Raw genomic sequence first — 21,854 nt, 5'->3', positions numbered from 1 at the left:
TGGCCGCTCAGCCTCACATTAGCAGTCGAAAAAGGCGGGAACCTCTGAAGATGGAGGCACGAAAATATGTTACCTCATAGAAAACTTCGCGCCCTTCTGGCAAAGAGGGTGTGCCAGAGTATACGAATTAACTATATCCGTGCTCTAAATAGTTTAAGTTTATCTTAAATTCAAGTGACATACCTCCAAGGCCACATGTTGCAATAAACGAGCGAACGGACTTAGGATTACACTCAATCGCAGTGAAACGAGTGAAGTTTGTTGACAGTTTACTGATTGAGTAGCCCGTTTTCATTGGTGTTGGGTGTACAGGACTGAGATAAATTGGCAGGTTACAATGTAGTCAAGTAATGGCAGGCAAGCATGGTCGCGCGATAAATAAAAACCGGCCAAGAGCGTGTCGGGCCACGCTCAGTGTAGGGTTCCGTAGTTTTCCGTATTTTTCTCAAAAACTGCTGAACCTATCAAGTTCAAAACAATTTTCCTAGAAATTCTTTATAAAGTTCTACTTCTGTGATTTTTTTCATATTTTTTAAACATATGGTTCAAAAGTTAGAGGGGGGCGCACCTTTTTTTTCCTTTAAGAGCGATTATTTCCGAAAATATTAATATTATCAAAAAACGATCTTAGTAAACCCTTATTCATTTTTAAATACCTATCCAACAATATATCACACGTTGGGGTTAGAATGAAAAAAAATATCAGCCCCCACTTTACCCTAATAAAACATTTTTTTCCATTTTATTTTTTTTGCACTTTGTCGGCGTGATTGATATACATATTGGTACCAAATTTCAGCTTTCTAGTGCTTACGGTTACTGAGATTATCCGCGGACGGACGGACGGACGGACAGACAGACATGGCGAAACTATAATGGTTCCTAGTTGACTACGGAACCCTAATAAAACATGTTTTTATCATTTATCGTGCGGCCATGCTTGCCTGCCAGGCCGTACTTTTTCACCCCCGACGCAAAAACGAAGGGGTGTTATAAGTTTGACGTGTCTGTGTATTTGTCTGTCTGTCTGTCTGTTTGTCTGTCTGTATGTCTGTCTGTGGCATCGTAGCTCCCGAACGGATGAACTGATTTAAATTGAGTTTTTTTTGTCTAAAAGCTGAGTTAGTCGGGAGTGTTCTCAGCCATGTTTTATGAAAATCGGTCTACTATATCGCGGTCGGGGGTTTTTTCATAATTTTAATTTTGTGGTTAGGTTATTATATATCAAGAACTCGTTTTAGCAATATTAATATTTATCAGTTGATAGCACTATATCATGTCCGAATCCACTGTCATACCCAAATCTTGGTCAATTGGCATGTGTCATATCGCATATTACGCTTAAACATCTTCTTACTTAATATATCTGCTAAAAAAAAGGTAGTTCGCTTTCCATACAAAAAACATCTCCCATTTATTGAGTCACCGCATACTACAACTAAATAACAAAATTAAAATTTTGAAAAAACCCCCGACCGCGACATAGTGGACCGATTTTCATGAAACATGGCTAAGAATACTCCCGACTAACTCAGCTTTCAGACAAAAAAACTAAATCTAAATCGGTTCATCCGTTCGGGAGCTACGATGCCACAAACAGACACACACACAGACAGACAAACAGACAGACAGACAGACGGACAGACAGACAGACAGACACGTCAAACTTATAACACCCCTTCGTTTTTGCGTCGGGGGTTAAAAATATGCGCATACATCTACTATACATTATCTATCGTCGCGCGCGGTATTGAATGAAATACATTGTTTCATACAGAAATCATGGACAAATCCATGTGAATTTTTTATTAATTTTACGTAAATGTGCGTGCCAATTAAGACACAGACACAGAGCCGTCATATTTCGCGCATTTTTAGTTGACATTGTCATCAGTGACACTTGGCTCTTGACAAGTAATTATTTAAAGATATTGGTTTAGTTAACTCAAGCAGACTCAGAAAATAAATAATGACGCATTTTGTTAATAAAGATATATATCGTGTATTTCGACACTGCTAATATAAATCGAAATGGTGTCTCGGTCAAATGGCTGACTATAATATGATGCAGGAGATCCCGAGTTCCATTCCGAATATTTTTTTAAATCTTTTAACTTTTTTGGATTTATTAAGTTTTTTTTATATTTTTTTTTAATGGAATATTTGACTATTACTATATTGCTTTCCTATTTTTTATTTTCATACAAAAATACAATACAATCCTTTATTATTCCTTTAAGGGATCTCTTCCAGTTAACCTTTGAGCAATTGAAGGAAGGAAGGAAGGAAAAATATGCAACGGAGTAAAAAAATCGCCCGAATACTACTGTGTGTGGCGGTGGCGCACGCGTTTAAGGTGAAATTCATCATCATCATCATCATCATCATCATCTAGGTAAAATTTAACGAAATATACACGGCGAAATATTTAAAAGACCGTTGAAACTTTGCATTAATAACTTTTGAAATTATAATCAATAACTTTTATTTTGGGACCAATGCTGAAATCGCAAAAAAATGGCTGTTTGTTACTCATTTCTATAGAACATCCAAAACTTTTTGCGATTTCAGCATTGGTCCCATAATAAAAGTTGTTCATTATGATCTCAAAAATCACTGTGCAAAGTTTGAACGTTACTTTTTATTTCACCCTATATATTTAATCTTATATTTTTTCCCCACATCATATCCAGAAAATATTACCTCTTATAAAAATTACATCCTGTATTAGGCGGTAGAATGAAACCAGCTACTTCACCACCATTCTTGCGTTATCCCGGCATTTGCCTGGGGTCCGCTTTGACAACTAATCCCAAGATTTGGCGTAGGCACTAGTTTTTACGAAAGCGACTGCCATCTAACCTTCCAAACCGAAGGGTAACTAGACCTTATTGGGATTAGTCCGGTTTCCTCACGATGTTTTCCTTCACCGAAAAGTGACTGGCAAATATCAAATGATATTTCGTACTAAGTTCCGAAAAACTCATTGGTACGAGCCGGGGTTCGAACCCGCGACCTCCGGATTGATTACTTGTTATAACATTATTTAATAATTAATAGTGCAAAAAACAATTGCAATGTTACATGGTCTAATTTTAGCAATAAGTAATTATGCTGTCATTTTTTGAAGGCCACTGGTTTGTCAAAATATGACGACTATTTGTCTTAAAATATGACAGTATGTCATGCTAAATACGGAAGAGGATAATCGCCAGTAAACTATTTTTAGGGTTCCGTACCAAAAAGGTACAACAGGAACCCTTATGGTGCGACTCCGTCCGTCTGTCTGTCCGTCTGTCACATTCCTAAATATCTCGAGAACTACTAATGCTATCAACTTGAAATTTGGAATAGTTGTGAACATTGTAAACCTCTACAAATAGAAAGTATAATTTTTTTAAATATATTAATTTTAATTGTAGAAAATGGCCAAAATGAAAGGGGGGCAAACTGTAAATTTCAAGTTACTAGGTCAAGTGGGGTATCGTTGGAAAGAGCTCAAATTGAACGTAAATAAGCTATTTTTTATATTTTTTTTGTTGTGGAAAAAAAAAGAATTTTGAAGGAAAATGTAAAAAAATACCGTTCCCCCCCCCTTATCTCCGAAGTTTACCAACGAAAAATTATGAAAAATTTAGTAAACATTGGTTTTATGCTATATATTACAGGAAAAATATAATCGTGTTTGTATTTTGAATACTTTTTTTTTAATTCACAAAAAACTTTTCAGATTTTTACTTTCAATTTACCCACCCTTGCGGATGTATATCGTACTTCAAATTAATACGAGATGTTACGAAAACCATCTTCTGTCCAATAAAGTAAAAACTGTTTAAATCGGTTAACATTATAAAGAATTATCCCTGAAAAACCAGGTCGCGCAAATTAGTTAGCAAATTGACCGGGAAATGGCGCTATACACTATAATACTCATTAGTGCCTATACTTTTGTCTTCTAGTCAAGTCATTAGAGTTAAAGACTGTATCGTTAAATATGGAGACAACTTTGAGTAGCCGTATTTATTTGCTATTATATTTTTTTCTTATAACAAGACATGGGCTTAATAAGGCACATAATAAGGTACGCATTTTGTCCTAGAAACTCGACGTAAAGCATGTGGTTCAGACAGCATTGACTTAATCCTCCCGAGTACCAATTACGATTTCGGACAAATGCTACTAGAAAATTCACAAAGTGCGTACAAGACGACACAATTGCGAAAAAAAATGTACAGTGCGAACCTCAACGACACATGATCCGCAAAATATCTAGACATAGTCTAGCCACTGTTAATTTTAAAAAATAAATTTCATGATCTGTGTATGGCGGCCATTTAGAGAATGTGGCATGGCGCTTACGCTAACTCCGACTTTGATGTCGAATTTAACTATCATACACTTTTTATATCGATCTGGTTTAGGCACTGTTCAAACACCATGAATGTCTATTAGACATTGGCCTATGCCTAATTTTTTTATCTATTTCTCTCATCCTGCTTGTATCAAAAATTTACGGCAATCCGGAACGTTACTCAAAAATGCGTTTTTTTTTTAATTATATAAATTCATCGCATTTATTCTGTAAGTACCCAATTGAACAACCATGAAGAGGACTCTTAAAAAATATATTTTGGCAGCATATTATCCTATGTTTGTCGAAATCGTACAAAGAGTCTTTGAGATATTCTCAAATTAAGCCAGATTAGGGGTTGTCCGAAATTTATTTGCTAGACCTTAATTAAAGTACCATAAAGTCCCTAAAATAAAAAAAATATCAGACCTTCTTATATCAAATAGTACTTACCAATACCTTCAGATCATACTCTCGGACCATAATAATACAAAATTATGCACATGTCAACATTTAGACGAGGTTTGTTTTGTCCCTATAATTAACGATACAGTCCTTATACACGGTGTTTCCGGTATCACTCAAAACCTCAGACACCCCAACTGATTTTTATTTTTTTAAACTCATCTAGAGTATTCATCTTTTAATCTGATCGTTACTTTTTTTTTATTGAATTTTTAATTTTCTGTACAGCTCTACTTGACTTTTAGCTCTACACTCAATAAAGTAATTGCTAACTACCATCATAAACCATAACACTATTTATTTGTGTACGTTACTGCAACGACATAAGGTTTACCAATAGACAGCTAAGATGTCACTGTAAAACACTTTAAAGCTTTGTCACAGTAAACTTCAAATTGGACAGGTAATCGCAGTAAGCAAATAAACTCAATATTCAAAATGACAAGGTTGTAATTAGCTACGAGTTCAATTTGTTATGACTTATGATAAATGTACGGAGGACGTTGGGAAGGATGTGAATCAAACAAACATTAGGCTCTAACTGAACTGTATTGGGTACAAGGCATGGTTATATAGAGTACATAAGGTTGAGTATACAATGAATATATGTCTTACCACTACACCTCCCATGGGGAAGGGAAAAAAAAAGAAATACAATTCCTTTTTTTTTTTTTTTTTTTTTATACGAGTCTTAGATTTAATTACTTAATTACCTAGTAAAGTTATTTTGACATTAATGTATTCTTTCTTAGTTACAATTGGTCACGGTACATTTTTGTACGATTTTTGTGTATGACATCAAGTCTTCCATCTTTCGTTATTTGAACATTAGGAGAGATATCTTTTACTACTTTAAATGGTCCGGAATACAGCGCATCCAATTTTGTCCCTGTTTCATTTTTTACTAGTACTAAATCACCTGTTTTATATGTTATAGGATTTACATATGAATCATACTTTGTCTTTCTTATATTCTTACTTAAAAGTAAATTTTCTCGTGCTTCGCTTTGTGACAATTGCAAACGGTATTTTAATTCGCAGGGATAATTGTCAAAATTGTAAAGGGGCTCAACGTTTGATGTAATGTTACTAGGAAGTGAGCATATTTTTCCAAAAACTAATTCGTAAGGGGTAAACTTCGTTTCAGAGTGTACTGCCGTATTATAGGCAAAACACCAGAAGGGCAGCCACTGGCTCCAAGTTTCTGGGTGATTTTCGGTTTGTATCCGGAGAAAAGACTTCAAATGTTTATGTGTTACCTCAAGTGCGCCAATTGACTGGTGGTGGTATGCTGTCGAGGACAACTTCTTAATCTCTAGCAACTTACATGTTTCTTGGAATATAGTCGACATGAATTCTTGACCTCTGTCTGTGGCTATTTCCTTTGGTACACCGTATCTAAGAATAAAATTACAAACTAGGGCTTTTGCAACTTCTGTCGCCTGTTTTGTGTATAATGGAATTGCCTCAATATATTTCGTCAGTTCACATTGCAGTGTTAGTATGTATGAGTACCTATTATCGTCTGTTTCTAACGGTCCCACTAAATCGAGGTAAACCTTTTGAAAAGATGTTTCAGCTGTAGTAGTCAGTGACATAGGTTCTTTTACTGGCAAGGAATACTTATTACGTTGGCATTGATCGCATTTTGCTACGAATTTTTTTACGTCGTTATCAATGCCGGGCCAGTAGTAATATTTTTTGATCTTATTAATCATTCTCTTTACACCCGCGTGTCCACTGCTGGGCAAAAGGTGGAAGTCATTGATAATGACACGTTGGTCATCTTTATCAAATACCTTTGTTACATTATTTAGAACACATAGCCTAAGCCCTGAATTATGTTCAGTTTTGGTCATTTCCTCTGCCAGTTTTTTAATAAAAATATCGTTGTCATTATTTTTAACTATACACAATTGACTTATGTTTTCTTTCATACACATTTCATTTAATTCCTTCACAAACTCCGCTCGCGTTATTAGCGGTAATGAGTTGTAGTGCTTTATGTAAATGGTTTGTTTATGGCGAACATAACATAATGTTTTACTTTCATTGGTAATTATACCTTTTTTCCTCATATTTTCTATGCCTATAGCGTCACTGAAAACTAACTCTACCGATTGTTTTGGCTTAAAATGAGTACTTACTACTTTTTGATTCGTGCTATCAGACCTAACATTAGCGTGCACTATATCTGACGGTGGACACATATTTGCCAACTTACGTGCCTGTGCCCTTGTCATGACGTGAATGTCATGAAATTCTTTTAATTGTTCGGATGTTACAGTAATACGAGACAACGCGTCCGCAGCCGCATTATTTGTGCCCTTTACATATTCAACTTCGAAGTCATATTCTTCTAAAACCATTCTGAATTTCATTAATCTACTAGATGGGTCTCTTAGATTAAACAGATAGATTAACGGTTTATGGTCTGTTTTTATTTTGAAAGCTCGTCCGTACAAATATGGACGGAAGTGTTTGATTGCCCATACTATAGCCAAAAGCTCTTTTTCTATAACCGGATAATTTTTTTCTGCTGAATTTAAAGTCCTACTTGCAAAAGCTACTGGTCGTCCATTTTTGTTCGACAATATAGCACCGATCGCTTTATTAGACGCATCGGTTTGCACTATAAACTGATTTTCTTCTGTTAAATTTGGATAATCAAGAACTGGTGGAGTTACTATATGTTCTTTCAATGAATCAAATGATTTCTGGCAATCGTTATCCCAAATAAATGGTGTATTTTTCTTACACAAAGCATTCAAAGGCTGCGCTATGGCTGCAAAATTATAAACAAATTTCCTGTAGTAGTTAGTGAAAGCTACAAATCTCTTAACCTCTTCTGTATTTTGTGGGCGCGGATAATTTTTCACCACATTTATTTTTTCTGGATCTGGTAATATTCCTTCGTTTGAAATGACGTGACCTAAGTAAAGTATTTTCTTTTTTAGAAAATCGCATTTTACTGGATTCAATTTTAATTTAACCTCCCGCAATCTTTCGAATACACTCTGCAAGTTTTTGTTATGACTTTCTAAATTTCTACCAAATATAATTAAGTCATCGAGGTAAATTAAGCATTTTTCATAATTTAGTCCAGCTAAGGCGATATTCATCATACGCGAGAAGGAACTGGGGCTCGATTTTAATCCTTGTGGCATACGAGTCATTTGATATTCCCCTGAGGCGAATGCTGTTAACTTTCTACTATTTTTCTCAAGATCAACATTGTAGTAACCCTGATATAAATCTAAATGGGTGAAATATATGCTTCCAGATAATGATTCCAAGATTTCAGTAATATTCGGCAGTGGAAATTTGTCATCTTCAATAGTATTATTCAGTTTTCTATAGTCTACTACTAGACGCCACTGTTTTTTGCCGTTTTCGTCCAACTTCTTAGGGACTAATAATATTGGGCTAGACCATTCGCTTTTACTGGGTTCTATTATACCTTCTTCAAGCATTTTATCTAATTGACGCCTAACTTCTGCCCTTTGAGAAAATGGTAACCTATAAGGCTTTGTGAATATTGGCTGGGTATTTGGTTTCAAAGTAATGGAGTGTTGATATATGTCTGTGGTAGTTAGAGAGTCTCCAGGTAAATGGAAAATATCCGCATATTTTGCACATATACTCTCGATTGTCAATTGTTCTTCTTTATTGAGGTGGCTTAGCTTTAGTTTTTCAAATAAATGTTTAACTCTATCAGCATTTTTTGTTACGTTACCAAAAGCGCATAAATCGTAGCCATTAAGGTTATGAATCGTGGGTGTTATGCTTTCCAATGATATATCAGTGTCAGTAACATTTAATATTCTTATCGGTATCACTCCATTGACGGGTGTCGCAATTGAATTTGCTACGTATATGCCTTCTTGTATTGTGTCTGAACAAACTACACAATCCTCGTTAAATTCTGTTTCTACATAGTGTACTGATTCGCACCTTTTGGGAATATTTATTGCTGTATTACAGACTGTCGTTATAGGTATAGAAATAAATGTTTCAGCATTTATTTTTAATCTTAATTTATTATATTCGAAATCTATATTAGCTTTATACTTCCTTAAAAAGTCGCGACCTAATATGCCGTCCGATTCCACCGGCAATGTTCTGAATACGTGGAACTTATGTTGCACATCCCTGTCTCCCAATTTGAGAGTAAGGTAGACATATCCTATCGTTCCTGCCCTTCCACCGACTCCATTTATGACTATGCTCTCAGTGTGGATTGGAATTTTGTGTTTAGCTACATGTCTATATTTGATAGCAGACAACGATGCCCCAGAATCTGCTAGATAGGATACTGACGAAAGGTGTACGTAACAGTCGCTGTCAGTGGCTAAAATTGTATGTTCTGGTTTAGTCACGAAAAAACTGATTTGGGACTTCCGGTACGAGGTTTGCATCGTCTGAGTTATCATCCACCGGTTCGGTCATAATGTTAAGATCATGTTGAGGACGCGTTCCTTGATAGCGTTGGGTATACGTACCTCTGTTTGGGCGGGTCTGCAGATTCTGAGCTCGTGACGTAGATGGCTGTGGCTGTCGTCGCCATTCGCGACTTTGATTCGAATATTCGTAGCTGCGGCCTCTGGAACCGGAGGCAACCCTGTGGCCGCCCCCCCGGAATCCCCTGTATCCGTTCCTATTACCTCTGTCTGAATAGAAATAGGTATTTTTATACATACCCATTATTTCTCCCGATGTGACAGTTGTGCCCATTTCTTCGTCCTGAGCGCCTTGAATCGCATCCTTGAGGGAGGTATAATTCCTTGCTGAAATTATTGTGCTTAATCTACGGTTCCGTAAGCCGTCGGCAAATTGTTTGATTGCATATTTCTCATTAATTGGTTTCAAAATATCGTAACAAGTCGTGTTCCCATCGGCTTGCGTAACCGTAAGGTCAACAAATAAGTTTGTCAACTCCTTCCCGTAGTCTAAAACCGATAAATCATTTTGTCTAATTTTTTGCATCCTACTCTGGATAGCCGTGGCTGCCTTTTTTGGCAATAATTCTGCCCTCATGTCCAAAATCAAAGTTTGTACGGTGTCATATTTAGTCTTCATTTTAAGTTTGGCAGCCTGCGATAATCTACTCTTTAAAACGAAGTTTATTAAATTTTCTTACACCCAGAGTCAGTGAGAATTGAATCATAATATTCAATATTATCTATTAATTGCTTAGTAGCATTTTCTTCATCTGTCATGCATGGCAGAAGGCTCAAGGCCGTCTTTAAATCGAATGTCGACATGGTTATACTATTTATCTCGCTGGCTCCGTTCACTGGAATATCCTTACATAAATTTACTATCTCGTCATATAATGATATTATTTTCTCGTTAAATTTCTCCAAAACGGGTAAATCTTTCCCGCTTATAATCCCTGAAGTAATTTGAGCGTCAATATCTAATAAACTCGTAGTATATCGCTCATATATCGCGTGCGCTTCGTTACTTTTTTTTTGTAAGATTTGACCTGTCCTTCTGGATGGGCCTATTTTAATTAGGTACGTCCTTACGTCCCTCAACTCATTAAACAGTAATTCTAAGATACTTGCCATAAATATATGATCGATATAATACTAATCAATCGAACGTCTTTAATTGAAAGACATTTAACATTACAGTGCTATATATTCCCATCGGGGTGAGTTATAAGTAACTTTCTAATCTACTTACAGTTTCTATGTTGCACTTTCATATTTACCATTTAGCACTATCACTTCACTTTATGAAAATGGAATGCAATTAAGTTCACTTAACTCCCGGATCAAATTAAAGTTCATCAAACGTTGAGCACTCAATGAATCATTCGGTGACCATTTACGGACGCGCGGCAAACATCGGGCACGAGTGGTGTCGTATGGCGGCGGTGGCGCGTGCACTGTACCTACTTTCGTAATTGCAAGTTCAATGCTCCATCCCTATCAAAAGATGTAGACTTGTAAAATGTTTCAAATTTGAAATTTAGATTCCAACATTCTTATTCACTTCTTAGAATCACATTAATCACCGTATTATACCCCTCTCTCTAACTCTTGGATATAGTTTTGGCTGAACGCCGTCACTGCCTGCGGGGTCCGCTGGTGCACGGCGAAATACTGATCTCCGTAAGGTATTGCGATGAATTTCTCGCGTTATCCATCCCACGTGGCACTTCCGATACAGCTTGATAATGGAGTAGAGTAGACCCAAAATTATGGATAACACTATTATAGACAACAATATGTTAAACATTAAGATTAAACTGACAAACAACGTCAAACTAGTAGCGGAAAAAAAAATCGTCCAAGTAACCAGCCAGTATTAATACCCCTAAATACTGAAAAAAGGTAAACAACCTCTTAGCAATGCGATATACACAATGTTGTATTACGAGTACAATAGAATGGGCACGTAAAAAATAATTAATAATACTAATTTAAATAAAAATATTACCCCCATCAAGATATAGCTCAATCGATTCTACTCTCGATTCTGAACAAACTGTTTTCAGGTTTTTAGTGTTAAGTGAAACACGGTGAAAATATGAGATTATTTTTACTAGGTAGTTTGAAAGAAAGTTTGTACGGAACCCTCGGTGGGCGAGTCCGACTCGCACTTGGCCGGTTTTTTTATATAAACGTGGTCCTCATTTTCCCCCTGAACGTTTTGGAAATATTTTTACAGTTTGATGGTTTTTACGCAAAAACGACGAGGTGTTATAATTTTGACGTGTCTGTCTGTCTGTCTGTGTGTGTGTGTCTGTCTGTGGCATCGTAGTTCCCGAACGGATGAACCGATTTAGATTTAGTTTGTTTTTGTTTGAAAGCTGAGTTAGTCGAGAGTGTTTTTAGCCATGTTTTATGAAAATCGGTCCACTATGTCGGGGGTTTTTTTTTTTTAATTTCAATTTGCACTAATGCCATATTTGACAGTTTTAACAAGTTAACAAGTCATAACCTAACCACAAAATTAAAATTTTGAAAAAAACCCCCGACCGCGACATAGTAGACCGATTTTCATGAAACATGGCTAAGAACACTCCCGACTAACTCAGCTTTCAGATAAAAAAAAACTAAATCAAAATCGGTTCATCCGTTCGAGCGCTACGATGCCACAGACAGACACACACACAAACAGACAGACAAACAGACAGACAGACAGACATACACACAGACAGACACGTCAAACTTATAACACCCCTTCGTTTTTGCGTCGGGGGTTAAAAACAGAGGTTCAAAAGTTTTAATCCTGTGACGAGAGATGGCAGTATATGCCTTGTTACGTCTGTTACTACCTATACATTTTTAAACCCCGACGCAATAACCACAAAATTAAAATTTTGAAAAAACCCCCGACCGCGACATAGTGGACCGATTTTCATGAAACATGGCTAAGAACACTCCCGACTAACTCAGCTTTCAAACAAAAAAAACTAAATCGAAATCGGTTCACTCGTTCGGGAGCTACGGTGCCACAGACAGACGCACACACAGACAAACAAACAGACAGACAGACAGACAGACAGACAGACAGACAAACAGACAGACAGACAGACATACACACAGACAGACACGTCAAACTTATAACACCCCGTCGTTTTTGCGTCGGGGGTTAAAAACGACGGGGTGTTATAAGTTTGATGTGTCTGTCGGTCTGTGTGTGCCGTACCCGTACCTGAATTAGTTGGGAGTGTTCTTAGCCATGTGTGATGGAAATCGGTCTTCTATGTCGGAGGTTTTTCAAAAAAAAAATTTATGAATTAACCAAAAACATTATCTTTATTTACATGAACATATTCACATTATTAAAAATAAAAAAAATAAAAATAATTTATTGCCAATAAAAAATCTACAATCTAAACTTACATTTTAAGCATTAGGTACAACATTCTTTTAGGTAACTACAAACATCAATCATCAAGTAGGTACAAGGTACAACAGTATAACCAAGGACGATTATAAAGGACCAGCAGAGTCCATACTAAATACCGTACCCCGTTGGCAGCCGTAAATCTATGTCACTAGATGTCACTAAGAGTGTCATTTGAATAAAAATGTCGTTTTTTTTTAAAAATACGTACGCGGTAGTTCAACGGCATTACAAGTGATACAGTGAAAAGTATATAGATGACGCTAGGGGCCCGTGTCATGTTTCAGTCCCTGTTTACAACGCAAGCCATCGTTCTTATTTTGAATTATGACAATCATGCAAAAGAGTACCATACTGTCAAATTTTCTATCTCTTTCATTTTGAGCGTGACGTCAATGATTAGTAATATTACTTTCAATATATTTAAAATTTAGATTTTAATGAGGCCATTTCGAACGGTGTTTATGATAGATATCATGTTGACAATCAATCTCCTGACCGTCTCGCACATACCAATCCTATCCTATATTTGAACGAGTGCGACCGAAACAGTTGAGTATTATTGAAGATTTTTGAATGTCTAAAATCTTATTGGTACTTAGTTGTCGAAAACCCGCTTTTTCCATAAAGTGTTGGCGCGACGTCAAGTGGGTGATAGGCGTACGAGCAAGTACGCGTTGGATGGTCGACTACTATGCGCAGCGGTTTTTACGCGTACTTACGGTGACACACAATCGAAAAAGGTCGTCGAGCCATAAGTACGCATACCTGCTCGTATCGTACGTTTATCACCCACTTCAGACTGCGTTTCGATCGGTGTTTAGCGTCAATGATTATCAGCTCGGCTTCATGGCTTTACGAACCTTAGCTCGGACCATCGAATATGAAACTTATAAACTTCTTTATACACAAGGGTATAAAGAAGTTTATAACCAGGTACTCCATGACACCATTGCACCAATCTGTCGCCAGCACCGCTACACTTCAACGGCCAAGTCACACAACATCCATACTAATATTATAAATGGGAAAGTGTGTGTGTCTGTTTGTTTGTCCATCTTTCACGGCAAAACGGAGCGACGTATTGACGTGATTTTTTAAGTGGAGATAGTTGACTGGATGGAAAGTGACATAGGCTACTTTTTGTCTCTTTTTATATCCCCCCACTTCCTTAGAATGGAGGATGGAAGTTTGTGGAGAGATTTTCGAATTTAACGCGAACGAAGCCGCGGGCAAAGGCTAGTTAACTATAATAATAAAGAAATCGCAGTAAGGAACTTTATGTAGATTTCATTACTTTTTAGAGATAAACAAGCAGCTCCATCGAGACGGCTATTTTTTACAGAATGTTTTTGGTGGGATATACATAGGCATAGGTATATAACACTAATTAAGGTATCTATTGTCTTAGTCCGTTTTCACATTATCCGATCCGATATCGGATGTCGGAAGGATTTAAATGGAAAAAATCCAAGATAGCGCCTGTAATGTATGGGGTATCAGTCCTACATCCGATATCGGATCGGATAATGTGAAAACGCATTTAGTCTCATTAATTATTACTTATATCAGAGTTTCACTAATTATTTTCTTTTATTCATTTATTATCTCAGTTTAGGTTTATACGAGTACCAAACGAGTATAGTATACGAGTAGAAAATATATTACCAAAACAATACAAACTATCATTAATTTATTATAAAAACGTAATCCAAAGTGCCACACCTGGCGGCCTAACTATCGGCGTTGTGTCCAAGACGAAGCTTGACTGACGAAGCTAGCAAGTCTCTCTACATGTTAGCTGAAATACTGTCAAACCATTCACTGTGATTACTCAGATTATTATAAGCAAAATGATCTTCGAATGAACTTTCTGGACAATTGAGATGCATGGGCGCAGTCGAAACCAGCTCGCCCCTTCAGCCGTGTCCCGTTGAAAATCGGAAAGATTCTTTTCCTTAGCACATTAAATTTAATGTTTACAAATTGGATTCGCCTTCTGTCACCTAAACTGGTAATTTTATGTATGAGGTCATTGGTCATACAATTATTAATTTATACAGTTATTAATTCTGTATCTCTACTCGCATTGCTGCTGCGATTCTAAAATATTTAATATCCATATATTATGAATATTCAATAAATCATACAATGACATTTGTGATGTGACATGGATGTCAGATGTCACTGGATGTCACATCTGTTGGCACAATGATTGCGTTTTGTTGAACGTATTTGAGCTCAACATATAGGTTTATTATCACTAAGTATATTATATTAATGAACAACGAAACGGATGTGACATTTTCCTAGTCCACCAACGTCATCTAGTCATTTTATTTGGCAATAGTTAGACAACATGCGAACAAACTTAGCCAGCGAAGCGATCACAACTACGTCGACGCCGACCAAAAAATATAATTTGTAAAAATTATGTTTTGAGCCAATATTTTGATATTAAAATAAAGTTTTTTGATAGTTATTCATAGTATAATATAAAAACAAGTAAACATATGTGTGAAAATATGTTTTTTTCCACTCCCGGGTTACGAAACAACGCCATCTAGTTTTAAAGCAAAAACTAAGCTTTTTTCAGGGGTACGCTTTTTTGTAAGTATGGGCTATATCAGTCTAGTATTAAATGGTCCTTGGTATAACTTTTATCTTAAAGTAGGTACATTACAAAGGCAATGGGTACCAGTCTCAGGCTTTGCTAGATTGATGGTATTATCCAGCCCTGATTTTCAGCCTGGTATTATATGTATAAGAAATTAAGCTTACTTAAAAGCTGGCTAATGTCTAAAATAGGCCCTTGAGGCATTGTACCAAGGATACTGGCGATATTTCCTCGCTGTATTTAAATTTTGTGATTAGCTAATACCTACTTTGATAGTAATCCATACTTAATATTACAAATGGGAAAATGTGTGTGTTGTGTGTGTGTGTGTTAGTCCGTCTTTCACGAAAAAACGGAGCGATATTGCCGTGATTTTTCAAGTGGAGATAGTTGAAGGGATGGAGAGTGACATAGGCTACTTTTAGTCCCTTTCTAACACCCCCACTTCCTTGAAATGGGGGGGGGGGGGGGTGTATGGATCATTCCGTAATTTTCGAATTTATCGCCGGTGAAGCCACGGGCAAAAGCTAGTTCTCTGTATAATCGATTCTTTGGTAAGATTAACTTTGGCATAATCTACTTGCAAATTTATGAAATAATATTGATCCAACAAGTTTTTTCATTTACTACAAAGACATCAATTCGCTATAATGAATGAAAAATGCACCATTGTATGTTAAATTTTTAATTACCCACCCAACATCATCGCAAAATGACCCTTATTCCCTTAGATTAAGTATTATATCCCTTTAAATTAAAAACCAGAACCATTCTGCGTAAAACGTTACAAACATACATTTGCCGCTGTTGAAACAAAAGACGATTCTTAACACGTTCGTATAAGATTCAATTTCGTTCAACTTTCACTTTTTCAATCACTTATCACCATCGTTGCAAAACCAAGTTAACTTTGCAGTGGCAAAAATCAAAGATGGCGCTTACATAGTTTTAAATAAAGGTGATTTGAGGATGTGTTTTAGTTTATCAGTTGTTGACAATGACCCCGTTGTGTAGTGATCAGTTGGTGTTGAAGTTACGTGATTATCGGCAATCTTGTGGCATCTTTTTGACAGGGGTGCTATTCGACTATGTTTTGTAACAGTGGTGATATGGACTAGAAATAAGCCTTTTTAACCCCCGACGCAAAAACGACGGGGTGTTATAAGTTTGACGTGTCTGTCTGTCTGTTTGTCTGTCTGTCTTTTAACCCCCGACGCAAAAACGAAGGGGTGTTATAAGTTTGACGTGTCTGTCTGTCTGTTTGTCTGTATGTGTGTGTGTGTCTGTCTCTGGCATCGTAGCTCTCGAACGGATGAATCGATTTTGATTTAGTTTTTTTTTTGTCTGAAAGCTGAGTTAGTCGGGAGTGTTCTTAGCCATGTTTCATGAAAATCGGCCCACTATGACGCGGTCGGGGGTTTTTTCAAAATTTTAATTTTGTGGTTAGGTTAGTTTTACATTTATTTCCCCCAAATCGTTCAATCAAAAATAGCACATCCGGTATCCGGCCGAATATTAAAATAAGGGCCGGATAGGCCGGATACCGAATAGTAACCGAATATTCGGTGCATTTCTAATCGTCTTCTTTGTCTTCAACTCAGTACAAAAGCTACCTATATTACGAGTAGGTATCTTCGTTATAATAGATTGAGAATAGATTTTCCCATATTTTTTATTTACCTATTCATAGTTAAAAAGGGTTCCGTGTCCATGTCTGTCTGTCCGTCCGTCCGTCCGTCCGTCCGTCCGTCCGCGGATATTTCTGTACCCCCTACATGTAAAGTGGGGGCTGATATTTTTTTTCATTTCAACCCCAACGTGTGATATATTATGATAGGTATTAAAAATGAATGGGTTTACAGATCGTTTTTTGGGAAATAATCGCTCCTAAAGGAAAAAAAAAAACTTTTGAACCCGAACTTTATAAAGATATTTTGAACTTGATAGGTTCCAGTTAATGTCTATTATTGGTGTAAGTTACAGCGGGTCAAATCCCGATGGGCCAGTAACTGATCCATTTTTTCCATGTTTTACAATGTTTGCATTATTAAATAGAGTGTCCACCGGTTATGTTTGGTAGGTGTGTTCAGTGGATACATGTAGAACTCAACATACTGTAATAATGGATAATAGTTATTTGTTATACAAGGGGGCAAAGTTGTATTTTTACGCCGAGTGTGGAATTGAAAAACGAGCAAGCGTAAGGATTCTATAGTTGAACCACGAGCGAAGCGAGTGGTTCGAGAATAGAATCCTGAACTTGCGAGTTTTTTAACACACGAGAAGTAAAATACATTTGCACCCGAGTGTAACACAAAACTTTTCCCCTCACTATAGCGAGGAAACTACAACGCAAAAATGCGTTTATCACTGCTTCCAGTAGTTCCACAGGTGGTAAATCATCTTTATTACTAGATTCACCTACTTTTATCAACTTTACATCAGTTAATTTGTGGATAAAATGCGTTTTTACCCGCTGGTATTAAAGGACAAAACGCGTGTTTCCGAGCTAGTGAGGGGAAAAATAAATTAGTTACGATTGTCCCCCAGTCGAGATTTGCCCCGCTGAACCTTAACTATAACTTGTTTGTGTTACTTTAACTTAAAAATAAAATCTAAATTCTGAGAAATCATACACTATGGTATCTATACATCGATCTAAACTACCCTAATCTCCACTCATCAACTTAAACTAAGTACCCTAGGGTAGTTCCATGTCTACTCCTGTCACTATTAACTTAGTTTTAAATATTTTGCACTGTGCGTACTACATACTTAATACATTGCACAATTATGTTAATTAATATGTACTATCAGCAGCAAAAGTGTATGGAGAAATTATGAATGAATTCATTGATTTTGCCATGTACATTTGCAACTGATAGTACCTGGGCCATTTTTTCCAAAATTGTCCACCCCACTTTTTTGTAACATGGGTATTTTTTACGCGATTATTACTCAGAATCGCAAGCTCTTTCGATCCTGATAGGAGGAAAAAAATGTCCCAAGATTTCCATGCATTTTTTCGAACCTTCCATTCCGTTACCGCCATACAAAATGTATGAAAAAATGGTAACGGAATGGGAAAAAAACCTTGGGACACTTTTTTCTCCTATTAGAATTGAAAGAGCTCGCGATTCTGAGTGGAAACCATATAAAAATTTCCTAATCCAAAAAAAGGGGGGGGGGGGGGGGGGGGTGGAAAAAATGGCCCACCTACCCATCTTATTATTAAGTACTTTTGCTATGGGATGAATTCCGAAATCGCAAAAACTTAGGTATACATAGAAATTATCAACATCTGACACGTCAAAATGTACGAGGTTGATCCAATGGTTGAAGTTACTCAGTACGTGTGACCTATTCACGCATAATATTGCCGGTAATTAAAAATACATCCTGTATAGTATCTACTAGTCTCTTCAAAACCGAGGTCATAGTGACTTTAATACATAAAATTACTTATATGTTGAATAACTTAAAGACCAGGAAACGCATTAGTGGATTCAGTTTGCATTTATAGTTATAGTTTTATTTTTCTCGTAAACGAAAAATGACGACGGTACAGTGCGTTTAAGTTTCGCGTGACGTCACGCCTAGGTACAATTTTTAGGGTTCCCTTGTCAACTAGGAACCCTTATAGTTTCGCCATGTCTGTCTGTCCGTCCGTCCGTCCGCGGAGAATCCCGCGGGGGGTTCCCTAATAAAACATTTTTTTCCATTTTTTATTTTTGCACTTTGTCAGCGTAATTGATATACAATATACATATTGGTACCAAATTTCAGTTTTCTAGTGCTAACGGTTGCTGAGATTATCCGCGGAAGGACGGACGAACGGACGGACGGACAGACAGACAAGGCGAAACTATAAGGGTTCCTAGTTGATTACGGAACCCTTAAAACGACTTTTCTGTCTTATTAAAAATAAGAAGGTATTTTATAAATGTTTTTTTTTGCCTCTGAAACTAGGCGAATTACTCGTACGATTGACATGTTAGTATTTTTTTCGTGATCATTAATGCATTCTTATTTTATTAGTTTCGCGTGACGTCACGCCTAGGTACAATTTTTAGGGTTCCCTTGTCAACTAGGAACCCTTATAGTTTCGCCATGTCTGTCTGTCCGTCCGTCCGTCCGCGGAGAATCCCGCGGGGGGTTCCCTAATAAAACATTTTTTTCCATTTTTTATTTTTGCACTTTGTCAGCGTAATTGATATACAATATACATATTGGTACCAAATTTCAGTTTTCCAGTGCTAACGGTTGCTGAGATTATCCGCGGAAGGACGGACGAACGGACGGACGGACAGACAGACAAGGCGAAACTATAAGGGTTCCTAGTTGATTACGGAACCCTTAAAACGACTTTTCTGTCTTATTAAAAATAAGAAGGTATTTTATAAATGTTTTTTTTTGCCTCTGAAACTAGGCGAATTACTCGTACGATTGACATGTTAGTATTTTTTTCGTGATCATTAATGCATTCTTATTTTTTTCTTATCCCGCGTTGTACACGGTGTATATGGTCACGGTCAAGGATTTTTTTACGTTATCAGTAACCTTAATTAAAATTTAAAATACACTTCCGTTACGTCGATTAACATGCAGCCTAAAATTTTAAAGATTTCTTATATAGAAAAAATAATTATACGATTCGTGAACGAATGGATTTGTTTATATGATGTATTTGCAAAACGTCCCGCAAGGGGCGCTGTTCAAAATCCTATGAAAATGTGTCTGCTATGCTAATTTCAAATGGAACAGAAAAGTCATAACTCACGGAACTCACCTGAAGTGGCAGTTTTGCGATTAATATTTACATGAAAAATGAGATAATCTAACAACAAAATTAATTAAAAAAAAAAAGTGGACCCATTTTCATAAAACAGGGCTAAGAACACTCCCTGGTCGGGAGTACTCAGCTTTCAGGCAAAAAAAAACGAAATCTAAATCGGTTCATCAGTTAGGGAGCTACGATGCCACAGACAGACACACACACACACACACACAGACAGACAGGCAAACAGATAGATAGACAGACACGTCAAACTTATATAATCCCGTCCTTTTTGCGTCGGGGGTAAAAAAAAAATTTTTTTTATTACTTTGAAAATGTCTTATTCGTAATTATAATACTTGTTTATGGTACTCCTATAAGAATGGAATCAACAACACACCCTTAGGTACAAATTTTTGTGATTAAAACTAGAATTTCATCAAAATCAGTTCATTAATTTCAAGTTAAGGTACATCATACAAATAAACAAGTCTCATTCGCATTCGTAATATTAGTACTGCTTACAAATTTCAGCACTTTATTATTATTTATCTTATTTAATATTTACACATCACATACCTAATTATCATAATTTTAATAAATATTAATGAAATTTAAGTAAATTCTATATTATACTCAATTACCCAATTGGCTTATGTACTTGAGTTCAAACTCTGACGGGCCAGCTCTGTCAGAAAATGGCGGCAAAATTGAAAATCCTCTCTCGAAACCAAATTTCGAATTTCACGCATTTTACCACTGACAAACTTATCTCGCCGGAGTATAATTAAACATGATTGTTTATTTTTATAAATAACACTGTACTCACCTAAAATTCCCCTTTTCCAAGCTGGAATATAATATATACACACACAGTAATATTTCAAAGTCGGTGACTATCTAAATATTACGCCGAGCACTAACAACCGGTGTGTTCTGCTCGCTCGATTGCACTGAGTCGGATACTGGCAACCTTGCTTTTAAAACTATACGTAAAAACCCCCACCTTCTTTACAAATTAAAAAAAAAAACTATTTTTCATCAATATTTTTTTTGTAGTTAAGTGGCCAGCAACAGGTAAGGTGTATTCCACGCTAGGTCTGGAGCCCTTCTAATCTTAACTTAGACAAGTCTGTACGGATTGGATAAAGGCACTAAATTATTTTTTTCTGCAAAAAATAGCGTGTTCTTTAGTTTTTTAAAGCAATTTTTTAACGGGTTTGAAATTATTTTTCACCACACCAACTGGTAAAGGCTCTCTTTGCTATTCGAAAACAGCAAAATTGCATTTTATCCACAAGAGACCAAAGTAAATTCATACAAATTCTAACTTGATGTTTTAAGCTGGTATATTTTACCTATAGATGAGTTTGAATCATAAATCCATACTTAATATTATAAATAGGAAAGTGTGTGTGTCTGTTTGTTTGTCCGTCTTTCACGGCAAAACGGAGCGACGAATTGACGTGATTTTTTAGGTGGATATAGTTGAAGGGATGGAGAGTGACATAGGCTACTTTTTGTCTCTTTCTATCGCGAGCGAAGCCGCGAGCAAAAGCTAGTATAGAATAAATTGATGGATTTGATTCAGTTTGATGTTTTATAGTCAGTATTTTGTTCGTGTTGGTGTGGTGAAAATGTTGTGTTCCATTCAGTTGCAAAGTTTGTTTAACCATCGTACCTTGAAACCCTCGCAACGCTCTAGCTCTACTTTTTGAACCACTCGCTAGGCTCGCGGTACAATATTAAGATATTTCGCTTGCTCGCGTGTCAATATT

General features: G+C 36.5%; 1 protein-coding gene across 1 annotated transcript in view; it reads right to left on the bottom strand.

Annotated features, from left to right (window-relative positions):
• Positions 1-21,016, bottom strand: part of LOC125240183 (organic cation transporter protein-like) — a 90,359-nt gene extending 69,343 nt beyond the window's left edge. Inside the window, 1 exon segment of the mRNA XM_048148005.1 lies at positions 20,906-21,016. The gene's annotated coding sequence lies outside the window, so the exon portion shown is untranslated.
• Positions 21,017-21,854: the final 838 nt, after the last annotated feature.

Source organism: Leguminivora glycinivorella, chromosome 27 (assembly GCF_023078275.1).
Source record: "Leguminivora glycinivorella isolate SPB_JAAS2020 chromosome 27, LegGlyc_1.1, whole genome shotgun sequence".
In the NCBI taxonomy this organism is placed as follows: Eukaryota; Metazoa; Arthropoda; class Insecta; order Lepidoptera; family Tortricidae; genus Leguminivora; species Leguminivora glycinivorella.
The sequence above is the reverse complement of the archived record's forward strand: the minus strand, read 5'-3'. Positions and strand labels throughout refer to the sequence as shown.